This window comes from Ixodes scapularis, unplaced genomic scaffold (genome assembly GCF_016920785.2).
Source record: "Ixodes scapularis isolate PalLabHiFi unplaced genomic scaffold, ASM1692078v2 PGA_scaffold11__112_contigs__length_91849675, whole genome shotgun sequence".
Classification (NCBI taxonomy): Eukaryota; Metazoa; Arthropoda; class Arachnida; order Ixodida; family Ixodidae; genus Ixodes; species Ixodes scapularis.
Window position 1 is genome coordinate 34,796,854 of NW_024609837.1, and position 15,322 is coordinate 34,812,175.

Consider the following 15,322-nt stretch of genomic DNA (forward strand, 5'->3'; position numbering starts at 1 on the left):
GCCCGTGACCGCGGAAAATAGAGTGAGCGAGACTCGAACCGGCCAGTTCTTGATCGGCGGTTTTCGGGCGGAAAGAAACCGAATTTCGAGCCGCAAATTTTGTTCTGGGTAGTTGAGCTCTCATATGTCACGTACAACTAAAAACCTCGGCGAGCATAAATACCCTGTCAGTGACCCTTTAATAAATGCTCGAAAGAGTCCAGCGAGCCCCAGAAAAACTCTCAAAGAATGCACATTGTATGGTGTGACCATTTTTGAAACTCTGATGACGGATTCTTCTTTAGTACTCTTCGTGGAACCATCAAATACCCGGCCCAGAAATATCACCTTGCTCTGGAGAAACTCGCTCTTTTTAAAGTTAATTTTTAGGCGAGCCCCGCTTAGTGCTGACAACACCTTGGACAGGTGTTCAACATGCTCCTCCATTGATTTGGAATAGATTAGGACATCATCGATGTACACCTGGCAGAAGGTTCCGATGTATTCGTTCAGAACTGTTGTCATCATTTTCTGAAACCATGCGGGTGAATTTTTCCAGCCAAATGGTAGTCGGTTGTATTCATACAAACCGAAAGGTGTAGTGAAGGCCGTGTACAATTTTGTATCTTCGGCCAATGGTACCTGCCAGAAACCTTTACAGAGGTCGATCCGTGAGAAGACCTGGCATCTACCCGTTTCATCAATAATGCTGTCAATTCGAGGCATCGGGAAAGGAATCAGGGCTGTCTGTTGGTTGAGGGCGCGATAGTCCGTACACAACCTGAAGGACCCGTCTTCTTTAGGGGCGATGGTCACTGGTGAGGCAAAAGGTGAAACTGAAGGTCGGATAATGTCCGCATCCAGCATCTTCTGTAGTTCCTCTTTCAGCCAAGACTTCTTTTCTCTTGTCATGCTGTACGGCTTTTTGCGAATAACGTTTTTGTCGGTGAGTACGAAAGGTACTTGAAATTCGGTGGTGGCAGAAGGATAGGTGGTGACACAAAGCAGTTCTGGACACTTCTGGTTAACTTCTTGTTGTGTCCGAACAAGTTTCCGTTTTCGTCCTTGAGTTTGTGGGAGAAGTGAACTGTTGGTATCAGGTTGTCTTTCCACCGAGACTTCATCATTCCAATAGATGTTGATCCTTAGTTGCCTCATGTCAGACCTGGACAACAGAAAGTCATATTCTACCCCATCCATAACTAGTGCTGAAGTCTCAGCACATCGCCCTTGAAACACAAGTACAACGTTAATCCAATGATGATGGAGTTGTCGTTTTCCGTCGTAACTTTGCACGCAAACCGTCTTTCCGCCGTAAACCTTGTCAAGATCGGCCCTGGTTTTGTTGATGATAGAAATTGATGCTCCACTGTCCATCAATGCCTGCATTTTTGAACCGTCCAATGTGATTTCTATGTGTAATAAACTCAAAGAAGCCAAATAAACAGTCTCCAGTTTTGCCCTCGGGTGGGACTGTTCACCCTCGTTTATTCGTTTTTTGTTGCTTCTTCCCCCGTGCGAGGGCAGTTTTCCATGAAATCAGCCTATGTTGCAACCAGGTTCGAAGACCGGTTCCAGTCGAAATTACGCCGCTGTGGACGATCGTGTGAACGATCGTGTTCTCTACCCGTTGAGTCTTGAGTCATCCGACTGCTCTGATACTGATTCTTGTCAGCCAGTGGGTTGGGCAGGTCCTGAAGGCACTGGAGTAGCGCTTCCACCGACTTCGGAGATCTTACTTGAACTTGCCTTTGCAGGTCTCGTAGAAGCCCGTGGGTGATTAGGGCTACTGTTGCCGGTGGCGGTAGCCCTGGTTCAGCAAGTTGAAGAAGTCTTCTCTTTTCGTAGAAGTACTCCAGTGGAGAACCTGGTCGGAAATTAAAGAAGATCGCGCGGCCCATCTCTTTACAGCGTTTTCCTGAAAACTCGTCAAAAAGCTCTCTTTCCAGTCGCTCCAGGTTGCCGCGGGGTGGTCTCTCAGGTGCAGGTCATACCACTTCTTGGCGATTCCATTGAGGTAAAGACGCATGTTCTTAACCCTATCCTCTTCGGTTACCCAGTAGTTCTTTTCTGCGGCATACTCATAAAAATCGATCCAGGCCTCCGCACTTGAAGAGAAACCATCGAATATGTCCGGCTTGACGAGCTCAAAATGAGGTCTTTGTGGGGCTTTCAGTGCCGAGACGATCGCTCCCATCAGCTCGGTTTGCTGTGCCATTTGTTGCTGCTGCAACTGTAACGACTCCATCATTATTGCTACGGTAGAAGCTGACATGTCCGGGCGATCTAGGTGATGGAGGCATGGTTTTAAAACTAAGTCTTCAAATGCCGAAAGCTGAATATTCACCTTAGCCGACCCTTTGCTGATGAGTTCCTCGGGTGAGAGCTTGGCCTTTTGAAAAACCAACTCGATGAGCTCCGGAGTGCTGACGTGTCCAGGCAGCTGTCGTTCATCATCGTCTTGTTGGTAGCTTACGAGCACCACTTCGTTGTTGGCCGTTTTTTTCACGGTAAATGTTACCCACATGTTGGTTCCTGCTTGGGGATCCTGTCGACTGCGCCAAATTGTAATGATCCCTAGATTATTCTTCCGAACTCAGTGGATGATCTCAAACGTTCATTTATTCTGCCTTATTCCGTTCCTCGTTCTCCTCTTCTTCTTCTTTCGTTGTGCTTTTTTTCTCTCGCTCCTCGTCGTCGTTGGCGATCTGATCCGAATCCACTTCATATATATGTTGGAACGACAAGATTTATAGAAAAATTACCGTTTATCGAGCAGGTATTTGCACAACTTCCTATCTTTTTACAAGTACCCCCATTGACGTCACGCAGCGTGATTCTCATGGCCGCAGCTCGCGGTTGCAGGTCGGGGAATATTCTACCTTTTGCCTCGCGATTACGCGGCGGAATCGTAACATTTCGAAGGAAGATGTGCTTTCTCTCCTTTGTGACAAGATATACAATGTCGAAAGTAGAAGGTGCAAATTCTTTCAACGTTAAAATCGTTGCACAGCTCCTTTAAGCCTCTCTAATGGGTGGCGTCGGAGAACGCTGGAAAGGAGGCGATGGTGGCGATGGTGGCTTGCCAAGCCCTATCTCCTCCATGGTCTAACTACAACCCGCCCGAACGTGCATCGCGGAAATTAATTTAGAACTCGCCGTAACTCGCGATAACAAGGAAAAACACGTTTGCAAAAAAAAAAAAAAAAAAAAAAAAAAAAACCGCGACGCTTTCTTAGTCCGCCGAATTCTTCGTAACCGAGGCGAAAACTGCGCAAATAAGCGAGCATCATCTTATCACTAGAATAAATCCGCCTTTCCCCAGGTAAGACGATACATAAAACAAACAATAAAAGACAAAGCAAACAATACCATATTTTTTCGCTCGATGAAAGTAAAATGTTCCGTTAGCACGCACACTTCGTGCCCGGAATTCGTCAGCTAGCTCCATAAACTATTTTTATTTTTGTTTTGACGGGTGAGTAAAGAGACGATTACAAACGCAAACATCTTTCATCCTAATAAAACGCGGAATTGGGAGAGCAGATTTTTTTTTTTTATGTTGGCTTTTATTTATTTTTCTTTCGAGCTACACGTTTGCAATCGGTCGAATATTTCGCGTGCCGCCAACTTTTGTGTGCGTAGAACGCGCATTGAAGTGAATGTTCCTTTAAAACGCATAATTGAAATTCTTCTTCTTTCTATTTTTTTTTCTTTATAGAGTATGAGAGGTTTTGCACTTTGTACGTGGAAACAGTTCTGCAAATAACTTCCAAAAATATTTTTAAACTTTTTTTTTAACATTTTGTATGTTTTGTTTACACACTAACAAACAGATATAGTGAGTTTCGCGAAGTGGATTAATTGCCACATGTTGAGTTCCCAGCACCGGCGCAAATTCCCAACACCGTTCCCAAACTCTCAGTGCCAAAAGTTCCAAATCCAAAAGAGGACTAACTTCGCACCCAGGCCCCGCATGCGACTACAAACAAAATCTCTGACGTCCAATCGGCGCATTTCTTCCGACTCGTATTATTTAGAGCCAATCTGATATTACAAAAATAAAACTTGGCGTCAGATTTTTTTTTTTACGAGGAAATTATATTTGCGTGAGATGAATCATCTGTTCATACGTGGTGACGTTAGCAGCGCCGACCTGTTGGTCTATACGTCGCTCGCATATGATGCCAGGTCGGGTCGCCCACTGATCTCTATGTCTATTTGCTGGATCGCGTATGGCCCGCTTCGCGAATGCAGCCACTGGCGGCCATCTTTTTGGTACAGTTATATTACCTCTAGCCACACCATAGTAGTATGGTGGCACAATCTACCGCCCGTTAGCTAGGGTACAGCTGGTGCAGCCACTATCATTCATTCATGGCAGGCAGCGTTGTGGCAGTTGTGGTGGCAGGCTGCCATAAAAAAAGCCGTGGGTGATAGTTCGTCCTTGATTGAAATTGTTCGACGAAACATATAGGTGAAACCCGACGATCTTTGAGGACCCGGCGAAAGTTTCAGGAAATCGCAGCACCGGGGAAAAGCAGCACAGCCCGTATCGAAAGCGGATTTGGGCGATGGCGGGGCCCACGCACGCTTTTGCGTATCTCCGGTTCCTCTTATGTCTTGTAGCACTAGTGCGCCTTCGGCAAAAAGGCCCTCGTCATCGATAGGCTGTGAACATCTTCTGGCACACCTGTGGACAACAGCAGGCTCGCCAAGCGCGTCAAGCCTCGCTGTCCGCGGAGAATTGTTGCGGTTTGATTTAATAAAAACAGTGCTGATTTCGTACGACATTGACGACGCCCTGTTTGCGCTCTCTCGGTCGAGCGGAGGACGCTCTGGAACTCTGGCTTTGACCAGTATGATCGGGAAAAGACATCAATTGACTTCGTTTAAATGCATTTTATTTAGAACGTCGCAGGCGGATATATGGTGCAAAAATATACGGTATATGGGTGGTTTCATGTCAACTCAAGCACGGATTTGGGATCGAATTTTTAATTTTGACGACAAAAATGTATGTCTTGGGGAAAACCCTTTTGTGACAGGGAGTAAAAATCGCAAATTCGGGCGTTTTTTTCTTTTTTTTTTTTTTTTTGAGTTATGGACATTTTAAGCTGCCGAGGCGCAAACTGACCTTTCTTTCGCCTGTCGGAGGCTTTCTTTTGCCTTTTTTCAGTAGTGCAATGTAACTTTTTTCGGCAACTCTCACAATAGGGATTATTTATGGTCAATAATTTTTTTATGATTATTTATCTTCACTTTTGTTTTAAATATTGTCAAAATGAGTCCCTTCGACAGTATTTGTCAAAGTTTGGCCAGCTCTTCCGTGTGACCTATTTAAGATATTGTAACATACTTAATATTTTCAAAAAGCTGAAAGTTTATTCTTTTTATTGATAACTTAGTTTAATGTTGTGTGTAAAAAAAAGGGCAGTGTATTCTCGTAAAGCAAGGACTATTTTATTTTTTTGTTTTTGCAAATTGGAGGTCGATTTAAAAAAAAAAAAAAACTTTTTATTTGGCTGATTTGTTTTTCTCTAGCTAGCTATTGCAGTGCTTTATAAGGTAATATGAATAAAAAATGTAATATATTGTTTGCATGGCAGCTATAAAAGCTTGAAATCTGATTTTGTTTGACTGTTTTGTTAGTAAATCAACTTACTCGCAAAAATACACTAATTCAAAATTGAAGCCTCTTATATTTTAATAGATACCTGTGACCACACTTATTCTTTGATAAAGAATTTTAACGCGATTATTTATATGAAATATATTTGAGAAAATTTGTCAATATGACGCTTTGGACGGTATCTGTCAAAGTTTACCAGCTCTTCCGTGTGACATATATGAAGTGTTTTCTGAAAGCATAGAGTATACTCCTTCTAATGATAAAAGATTTGATGTCTGTAAAAGAGAAAGGGCAGAATTTTCTCGTAAAGCAGGGACTATTTCAAACATTTTGCGAATTGGAGGTCGATTTTCTAAAAAAGCCTACCTTTTATTTGGCTAATTGTTTTTCTCTGGCTACCTATTGCAGTACTTGAAAAAGTAAAATAAACAGAAAATGTAATGTTTTGTTTGTATGGCGGCTATAAAAGCTTACATTTTGTTTTTTGTTCACTTGTCACCCATAATACAAGTAACTCATAAAAATACACTAACTCATAATTAACTCGTCTGAAATCTTTAGTAGCTACCTGTAACTTCCTTTAATAAAAGAAGATGCAAACGGCGAGTCATGCTAATAAAGCGTTTAGGTCATAATATCTGTAGTGTTGTTTTTTTTTTTCTTTTTTAATTGTCAAACCGCCTTTTTCAACAATATTTGACGAAGTTCAGCAAGCTTCGCTGTGTGACCTAATCAACATATTTTTATGATCTTTACATCACCGTAAAGCTTCCATTAAGCTATTTTTTTTTGTATTATTTGAATATATTTTGCGCTAAACATACAATGCGGAACATTTGCCTCAAAAACGAATATTTAGAAAAGCTAGCAAGTTTGAAGTCGCTTAAACAAAAAAAGGAAACCTTTTATTTCCTTTTTTTTATTCACAGCTAGGTAATATAGTAGTCTGTCAGGAACTACCAACAGAAATTGTAACATATTGCTTGTATGGCCGCTATTGGGACTCGAATCTCGTGCTGAGTTTTGAACGGGACTTCGCATAGACGCTCAGCTGAGCAGCATTTTGACCTATGTATGTTTTTCTATTTAATGTTAGTACCTACCTCAACGTCAAAGTTATAAGTGATTTTCTGAAAAGATCAATGGGAAAATGGCGGCTGACGGAGTTTTCGAATGCATGGGGCTCTGTGGCACCAGAAACCGAAAACGGGCAAAAATGCGCTCCATTTTCCGATTGAAAATTTCAGAAAATCACTTGTAACTTTTAAATAAGGTATCGGATCGGGTTGAAACTTTGGCAACTGGTTGTGACCTTTAGCGCTACCTTTGGGCGGAGAATGAGCGTTCGACGATGCCTAGTTTGCTTTTGCGGTAAAAAAAAAAGAAAAAGCTTGTAATTTTTTTTGTGACACCCTGTATATATTCCTCACGGGCACATGGACACACAAGTTTGTGGAGAGATCCCGGTGAATATATACTCGCGAGAATTCGCCAAATGGTCGCTAGCACATCCCCGGCGTTTCTTGATCTGTATCCAAGCGTTCGGGAGCAAACTTCACCACCAACGAAATCACACCGCGGCGCCACCTGTCAACAACGTCGAACCGCGGTGGGGCCCATTCCCGGTTCGGCGTCGGCTTTCGATGCGAGCTGCGGTGCTTTCCCCCGGTGCTGCACTTTCGTAAAACTTTCACCGCGTCCTCAGAGATAGGGCTACCATTCACGCCGGGTTTCAAGAATCTGCTTCGTCGAACAACTTCAATCAAGCACGAAATATCACCCACGGGACAGTGTACATAGACCCACGGCTAGTTTTAATGGCAGCCTGCCGCCACAACGCTGTCCGACATATTACCCTATGATGGCTAGAGATAATATAACTCTACCAAAAAGATGGCCGACCGTGGCCGCAATCTCGTCCATAGGCGGAGCTGGTCAAACGCGATCCAGCAAATGGGCATAGAGATCAGTGGGGTCGCCATACTGGGCCAGACCCGCTCCGTCAATGCGATGCGCTGTCACCCGCCCAAGTCACCAACTGCAAGTGCAAATGCCCTATACATACCGAACTGAGAGAGTAAAGAAACGTACGTTTTTTTTTAAAGGATCAAATGCTTATTAACGCTACTGCCCCCCCCCCCCCCCCCTCCCCTATCTCAAAATATTGTCCGTCCGTGCGTGCATTTTCGGCTAAATTTAGCGGGGAAAGTGGCACCACATGAGGTCAACTAACCCACACACCTCGGGGAAATTGACGACACTGGGGAAACGGGAGCTACACGTCAACTCACTTTTACCGCTAAACTTAGCGGGAAACTTCGCGTCTTGAGGCCTATACATCCATTCCGCTTCCTCGCTAAATTTAGAGCGAAAGTGACTTCGTGGGACCTATACACCAATTCAGTGAACCCGCTAAATTTAGCAGGAAAGGGTTGGGGGGAATCGACGTCACGTCACGCGACCTGTATACCAACCATTCCGTTTTCCGACCAAACTTAGCGGGAAAAAATACGTGAAAGTGGCCACACCACCCTATAATGAATTTCATGCACATTATCGGACCATGAAGGTAAAAGATCGCGGTGCCAATTTTTATTTACCACCAGGGTGATGGAAGAACTGCGTAGCATTACATCAACTGTTTCTCACGTAAAATTAACCCCCCCCCCCCCCCCCCCGGCTTTCCCCCTGACATCATAAATAACTAGTGGCTCCACGCAGCGACGCCTAGCTTGCGTCAGCGTCGCCGTCAACGCGTCTCGCAGCGTGTCACTATGAGCGCGCCGTTAGCACGCGTCGACGCCAAGGCGGACGATCCTGTCGCTTTGCGGCGGCTCTGGTCGGCGTGTTCGCCGCTTGGGGGCGCGTCGGGGACCTACCTAACGATGACGTCATGACCGGGCCTTGACTTCTACTAGGTATTGTTACAACACGCAGTGGCTTCAAAACAGAGCGGTGACGAAATAAAAACGGATTCATCTGCCTGGGAGGAACAAGCAACGGCTGTTACGGCGTACGAATACGTGCCTGGTGTCTTTTAATATATGCTATTTAAAGGGGCGATGAAACAATTTTTGTACTTTGCGCAAATACCGCTTAAAACGGATCCCTGACGTTAATGACCTATGAAACACGCGTTCGTTTTTCACCCCACGCAATAGAAGTCCCAGAAACAAATTAAAGAAAAACGAGCAGCGTTCACCCCCTCAACTCGCAGCGAGAAAAAGCGGCCACCTGTTCTGGAGCCGATTATATGCCGCCAATGTTGATCATAACCACGCGCTGGGGTTGGCAAAGCACAGGACACGCGCTGAGTTCCAGACATTGTTATGGCTCGGCTGTTGTCGTCGTTGCAGCGATTGGACACGGGCCACTACCCGGATGCTTCTCGAGCTAGTAATTATCACGAGCGCAGATCGAATGCGTACGCAGTCTTCGCGTCCACTGTGTGAAGAGCATTTGAATATCGTCACCGCAAATCTCGATGACGCATTCCCGCGGATCGTACTGTGGCCATTGTCCCCACAGCTCCGTCATCGATTTCGCGAAGGAGCAAAAGGTGGCTTTGGAAGGAGAGACTGAAAGAAAAGCTCCGCTTTTATCCTTTAAATTCCGCCGCGACGAAGACGCGTCTTGGTCTGTGGGGTTGCGTTTGAGTATTCTTGGGTCCCACTAGTGCCAGGAAGCTGGTGTAAAGTAAGAGATATTCCTACCCAATGTCGTTGCACAGGCCCTTTAAGGCGACGTTTAGTAAACAGGTATTTTACTTTTATATTGTGCAACAGATGCTCAATATAGTGGTGTGTTTATGAGCAAGTTTTGGTTCTTACGATTCATTTCTTCTCTACACGAGGCTTTGTTCGACGTGTTATCAACGAGACATCTACTTCGTCAAGTACCGTCGCTATTACGGAAGTGAAGGCAATACACTAAAATCGCTTTGAAGTGGACTAATAAGCGCGTAGATTATTGAGATTAGTAAACCTCAGTTGAAAGCTGAGCTTTGTATAGAGTTCGCCATTCTTCTACTTGTCCGTTGTTCTTTAGCGCGTTTATCCACTACAAAAAAAAAAAAAAAAAAAATTAGGAATTAGTCATCAGGCACGACCTAGCTCAAAATTGTCTTGTAATCGCGCATTGTACCGAACAGTTCAAGAAGACGGAAAGGGGAGAGTCCCCTCTTGCTCGGACTCTCGTTTGTGTAATCCGGACACATCCATTCTCCCCCTAGACCTAGAAGATTAGCCCGTCGCACAAAATTCGGACAAAAGTTGCTTTCCCCACCCCGTTCACCCCGAAGCTGACAGTGCTGTGGAAGCAGGGATTGGGCAAAATACATGCAAATATGTATCGAAATACAAATACAAAATACTTCGTCAAAATTGTATTTAATTACAAATCTAATTACATTTCCAGAAAAATCATTTAAGTACAATATACAAATACAACCAAATGTATTTGGTCTACTCCAAATACTTTTCCAAATACATTCCTCAAAATTTGCGTCAGCGACTTCAGGGCCCCTGCAACGGGTTTCTGGGTATCTCATTTTAATTTTGCATCGCACACTCGGGACTTAGTGTGCGAGGCTATAGTAACGGAATAGAAATATAATCACAAAAAATGTAATCACCTTGGACGTAATATGTGAACAAAGTACAGAGCTTCAAGCAGCTTTTTTTGTCGATTACATTTTGGTATAGACCAACAAAAGAACCGAGACGACCAAGACGCACCAGCTAGAGAATTTTGTATTGTTGCAACTCGCACCAGTTACGAAAATCTGGACGACCGGCGCATTTAAAATGTTCCAGGCAAAAATATGGATGGAAAGCAGGCTGGAAATCATCACAAGTTGTCACAGGCACTTGTTTAGCCAGTCTGCCTGTGAACGTCGATTTCGTCACTATTCCTGCTCTGGACTAGCACCGTAATCACAAAGTCACTCAACGCTTGTGCTTAATTGAGAGAAACTGCATTCGGTGCAGAACGTAGTTTTAGATGCGGAGCATCTCTTGCTCGGGTCTATGTCCCGCGGCGTCGTAGTCCGCACTCACACTACGCATGCGCAACTCTCCTCCTTCCCTCTCTCCAACAGCTGCGCGTTACTCTCTCCGCTCTCTCTCTCTACCAGCTGCGTGCACTTCGCGTGCGTTCGCTTCTACTCACACCGCGCACGCATGCGAAACTCTCCTCCTCTAGTCTCCTCTCCTTCAAGTGTGAATATAAGCAGCGGTAGCGCGCTGCGCGCGTTCAGTTCACCGCTGTTGACTCCACTTCACTCCGTTCTTCCGATGAAGTGTGATGGAAGCAACAGTCCCGTTAGTGGGTTGGCGCAAGCAAGCGCCAGCACCACCCACAAACTAACAGCAACGCTACGTCCACTGAAGACAAAGCTGCGCAGCGAAGGGTACGCGACGCTGAGCGCAAACGCTTGAAGCGAGCGGCAGACCTTGAACTACGGCAACGAGAAGCGGCGTCCATTCGTCAACGTCGAGCGGCGAATGCTGAACTACGACAACGTGAAGCAGCGGCGGTTCGAGAACGTCGAGCAGCAGAACCTGAGGTTCGGGACCGTGAAGTTCAACAACGTTACTAACACCGTAAATAACACCGTTAATAACGATCCGCGATGCTCCGCATCACCCCATGGTTCCCCTCGGGAAGATGGTGTAATTTTTCTTCCTGCTCTGGACAGTGATAATAAATTTGAGGGATGTATTTGCGCCCAGAAAATTGTATTTACTTACAATTGTATTTGAAATGCCCACGTTTTAGAATTTAAATACACACGTCAAATACATTACCCAATTTGTAATTAAATACAAATGTAAAATACACAAAGTATTTGAAATAGGTATTTCAAATACTTTTATTTGAAATACTGCCCATCCCTGTAAGTGGAAGCTACGTGCACGTTGGGCCAGCCACACTTTTGCTACGTGATCACGCTCTCTCGTGCATACCCACGCGCAGAGAATGAGGTCAGATGATGAAAGGGAGGCGGCTGATTGGTCTGGCAAGCGCGTAGCTTCCACCGCACTATCAGCTTAGGGGTGAAGGGATTAAGTGAGGTCCGGTGTCGTGTGACGCGCCAAGGGGACCGCGGATGTATGACAATGAAAAGGCAGAGAGCTTACGAAGGGAAGGAGGTACGAAATAGTCAGCTGTGTTTTCAAATTTTCATACCGAAAGTCAGGCTTTTGACTTTCTACCTTTTCTCTTTCAGCCCACTGGACGATGTGCTATTAGTAAAATCCCAATCTAAGTTGATTTATTCCATCCCAAAATTCGTTTCATGGGCCCTTTATTTTCATTATGTAGCTATAAAACCAAAGATCTAATCTTGACAGTTTTAAGTTTTAACGCATTTTATGAAAGGATCATTTGATAAAACGTGTTACGTAAATATAAATGATAAAATTAACGACACGTTTTATTCTCCGAACGTTTTCATCTGAGCCAATAACCCCGAAAGGCGGTCAGATAGTTTGGTTGCACTCTCGCCATATTCCCCAGTAAGTGTTGCTGGCTGGGGGCCTGTGGTTCTCAACGATTGATGTTTCGCGGACCCCTTGTAGACCGGCCGAGATGATAGATGACCTCGTTCGCAGTGAGGGGAAGGGAAAGGTATAGGTGAATTATGATAATGATTTATTGAGTGGATATAACTAAATGCCAGAGTGAAGTAGGCTTCTCTCACTGACATACACATGAGAAAACTCATCCGAAAGATAAACATTTCTCCTCAATCTAAAAAAAAACTTTTATTGCCGGGTTTAATTTATGAGGCAGGTCTTGCGGTCCGCAAGGCGTCTGCGGGTGCCCATTTGAGAACCACTGTAGCTAAACTATCAACACCATGAAAAAAAGAATTAAAATGTTTAGACTGAATTTTTTTTTAAACAGTTTGTCTCGATTGAAATTAAAAAAAAAAAGATATAATTATAAAAAAAAAGGAAATCATGAGCCATTCCACTCTAGGAAGGTAGATGATAAGCGAAGCTGTTTACCACACGACACAAACCCGTCCCTAGAAGTCAGAGGAAACTAGACACGCGCGACGGGACCGCCACTCCGGGAGAGCGGAAGGAAAGGAAACTAAGCACGAAAGCTCTTGGAACGACGACGAAGAGAGGGCGGTGCAAGCATAGGCATGGCCGACGCAGGTCGCCCAGCTGCAAATCTTTGAGAAGCCTTTATCATCTACCTGAGGGTCTACTGATCTTGAAAATGATTCCTATTGACAACTAATCTACTGAATAGATCTATTGCTAAATTACCCAAGCATCAAGGAGAATGCAGGGAATGGTGTTCCAAGCGCCGCACGTGCCGGCGTCTGCAGCAGTAACTGTTTTAAAGGAAAAGCCTATAACAAATGGCATCTTGAACGCGCGGTCGTCAACGCTTTATTTCCTTTATACATAGAAGGCGTGCGCGTGCGGCAATGCGAGCGTAGAGATTTTGTTGTCACGCACAAAAAAAAAAAAAAAAATCCACGGAACCATAGCCATAAACAGCTTCGGTGTGAAACAATAAATAGGCTCCATTTGCGGACTCTCAGTCGCCAGTCGAACCTCCATCGGAACCGGGCGGACCTAAATCAAGCCCCGACCAAGGCGCCCCTAACGGCAAACGGTTCCGTTTCATAGAGAAGCTTCTGCCAGTCGCTGCGTTGGTTGTGCGTTGTGGCGGGTGAGCGCTGTAATTTCTGAGATAGCTATTCCACAAAAGGAAAGGCACAACAATTGCTGCGTGGTCGGCTGTAACAGTACATATGGAACGCGTACGGCACGAAGCTTTACGGCTTCCCTTCGAAGCCGCTCGAGGTGGAGCACCGCGCGACCTGGGTGCGACTTGTGCGTCAACGCAAATATGTGACGTTTCTCGCCTTGCAGTTCTCCTTGTGTTTTAGGCTGCTGAAGAATAATAGAATTAAGGCTTTCTAGCGACGATGGAACAACATGGACACCTACGGTAAACTAAAATAAGCAGCAAGTAGTTCACCGGGAACGAGAAGCGGAACGAGGTCGCCCACCCAAGCTACGACCCTCCCTTGGATGTTTCCATCAGCCCAGGAAGAGAGTAAAGTGCTGGGAATCGCGGAACGGCGCGAAAACAATCGCCCGGTTGTTGTCAAGCTGATTCAAAAAGCAATAAACGTACATCATTAGCGCACTCCAGTCAACGCCAATTAAGAAAACTCTCTTATGTGCTTACGCGAAGCTCGACGTTTTTTTGCGGGCGCGCTCAATTTCGTCTGCGGAGTATCCACCTTTCCAAAAAACACTCGACCCCAGGGGCAACCAACCGTTTTCGAGCCCAGTCACTGAGTTTGAGGCTAGACACTCACCGGCGTCCCTCCTAACCCTAACCGAGTGGACTGTGATTTCAATAGGCGCAGCTTGCGTAGGCGCAGTTTCAAACGCTGCTGGCGGCTAGATTATCACCTTTTCCCGCTATATTTTGTGTCTCATGGTACATGTATTTTCCCGAGGACATTGAGAAATCATTGTAGCCCATTTGAAAAAACAAAAAAGCAACAAAAAAAAAAACTTAACTGTTTTTGTTGGGTACGCGCGCGACAGAACGAATGCGACTGGAATGTATAGTTCTAGTTATTTTTGTTTTCTTACGATAAGTTTTGACGGCGCAGCGGGATTCGCCGCATGTGAAACGACAAAGCGTTTTGCTGTCAAAAATAAATTGCAACAAAAGAGGGCCGAAAGTCATGCATTTTTCACACTCACAGATAACGTGTTTACCGATGGACAGGACACGGACATACAATTGAGGAAGTGTTCACATTCGAACAATATATCGTACGTACCACACGATGCAGCGTTATCCGAAAAGAATTTATTTGAGAACGATCTCAAATAACACAGTCACAGTCGACGACAGTCACATCTTGACGATCGCACGGAATCCGAGAGGACTTCGTTTTGGGGCACGTTTCGGGGAGAGCTTCCTTTTTTCACAACCGCACCAAGGCAAAGAAACAAACGCGACTGACCCATTTCTCACCCCAACCCGGACAACTAATTTTGGAGATAACTGAGGATTCTACGCGGATTATCTCTGGGAGGGGGGAGAACAATGTTCGCAAAATCGCGTCGAGGGCCGTTCAACGTCCTTCACCTTTCCCGTGAATGTCGAGCTGAAAAGCTTGAATGGCAGGCACTTACCAGCCTTATTTCTCACAATGGAAGACAACACAAAAAGGGTACGCAGCACGCATAAAAAAATAAGTGGAAACTTTGAAGAGAGGCGAGGAAACGTCGAATGCAAAACCGCAAAAACGTAGGTAGAGAACCGCGCTGAGCGGGTCTTCACAGTCCCAGAGAGTGGCAGAAAATTTCTAGCTCATAGGGGGCGCGAGAGTCGCACCAGCCGCATCAGCATCAGCAACATGGCGGCGGCCTAGGAGTGATTTTTGGAAAGGTGTATACAGCACGCCGTGACATCCACAATTGCCCGTCGAAACGGACCTCCTTCACGTCGGGCCCAATACATGAAGGAGTTTTCCCATCGTCATATTGGCATCACGGAAGAAGCTTTCTGGGTTCGTAACCGCCTTAAACCCCATCGTAAATGGGGACACTGTCCGCTGTCTTGTTCGTCGCCATTGCTTCCCGATGGTTCTGCGCCGCCGCCGGCTACCGCTAGGTGGCGGCGAACAATAGGCGACCGCTGCGACGTGGCCAGCTC

General features: G+C 45.3%; 1 pseudogene; it reads right to left on the reverse strand.

Moving 5' to 3' along the window:
• Positions 1-2,600: 2,600 nt before the first annotated feature.
• Positions 2,601-15,322, reverse strand: part of LOC120841087 — a 107,093-nt pseudogene continuing 94,371 nt past the window's right edge.